The sequence below is a fragment of the Gossypium arboreum genome, chromosome 2, assembly GCF_025698485.1.
Source record: "Gossypium arboreum isolate Shixiya-1 chromosome 2, ASM2569848v2, whole genome shotgun sequence".
In the NCBI taxonomy this organism is placed as follows: Eukaryota; Viridiplantae; Streptophyta; class Magnoliopsida; order Malvales; family Malvaceae; genus Gossypium; species Gossypium arboreum.
Window position 1 is genome coordinate 102945701 of NC_069071.1, and position 1524 is coordinate 102947224.

Here is a 1524-nt window from a genome sequence, read left to right on the forward strand (position 1 = left end):
TTGTTCTCCATGTTGGGGTCATAGGGTAGGTATTTTGAATTGCTCGTTCCACTTCCACTTGCATCGCACTACATTACTGGATGTACCTGCGTAGAACCAAATAAACCATCAATCTTTCTATTTAAAATTTCTACCTACTTTGAAAGCATAGTAACCCAGTCGATGTTAAAAATGCCAGCTGCTTTTGTCGGCTTTGTCCTCATGACTTGCCAGCGATAATTGTTCAGTGACATCTCTTCTATGAACTCATAAGCCTCTTCAGGTGTCTTATTACTGATGGTTCCACCAGCAGCTGCATCGATCATTTCTCTAGTTGAGGGATTCAAACCGTTGTGGAAAGTTTGAACCTATAGCCAAAAAGGTAACCCATGGTGAAGGCACCTTCTCAATAAATCCTTGTATCTCTCCCATGCATCATAAAGTGTTTCTAAATCCATCTGCACAAAAGAAGAGATATCATTCCTCAATTTTTTTGTTTTAGTCGACGAAAAATATTTAAGCAAAATTTTTTCGGTCATTTGTTCCCAAGTAGTGATTGACCCTTGTGGTAACGAGTTCAACCACTGTTTAGCCTTATTCCGTAATGAAAAAGGAAATAACCAAAGTCAAATGACATCGTCAGAAACACCATTAATCTTAAAGGTGTCGCAGATTCCAGAAAATTTGCTAAATGAGTGTTTGGATCCTCGTCATGCAAACCATCAAACTGAACAAACTGTTGTTTCATTTGAATCGTGTTAGGTTTCAGTTTAAAATTATTTACAGCAATAGTAGGTCTAACTATACTCGATTCAGTTCCTATTAAATTGGGCTTAACATAGTCGTACATAGTACGAGGAGCAGGATTCTGATTCACTGGATTTGCAACAACCACAGGAGGCAGCGGATTATTTTGATTTTCAGCCATCTCCTCAGTGTTATTAGTATCGTCCTCGTACTCTTCCTCTATATACCGTAGAGTTCACCTTATCTCTTTACGATTTCTATGAGCTGTGCTTTCAATTTTGCTGTAAAAAAGTAGAGGTCCTGACGGGTTTCTTCTAGTCATAAACTATAAAAACCTGCCAAAGGAAAATAAAAGAAAAATTAGTAATTAAAATAAAAACAAAATTAAATTGCAATAAAAATAAAAATGGCTAAAGAAATAAAAATTAAGTGTTCCTAATATCTTAGTCCCCGACAACGGCGCCAAAAACTTGATGATCACTAAACTAACTAAAAATTCGACTAAGGCAAGTGCACCTATTGAACAGTAGTATAGTTATGGTGAGACCAGAAATATCGTATCCACAAAGACTAAAAGTACTAGTAATTACTATCTTTTTATTATCTAGCCTAAGAATTAAGGGGATGTTTTTAAACTAAAATTAACTATCTAATTAACTAAGAACACGACAGAGATTAAAGTTGGAAAATACTTTTGGAAAACTGATGGAGAAGACAATACCCAGGGAAGAATCCACCTAGACTTCACTTATTACTTGTAAATTAGACGATTTATTCACCTGCCTTAATCCGTAGGAA

The 1524-nt window shown here is 35.8% G+C and overlaps 1 non-coding gene across 1 annotated transcript; it reads left to right on the forward strand.

Moving 5' to 3' along the window:
* Positions 1-363: 363 nt before the first annotated feature.
* LOC128289575 (small nucleolar RNA R71) lies at positions 364-470 on the forward strand. Its single transcript, XR_008279220.1, has one exon. It is a non-coding gene; the product is annotated as a small nucleolar RNA R71 (small nucleolar RNA).
* The last annotated feature ends 1054 nt before the right edge of the window (positions 471-1524 follow it).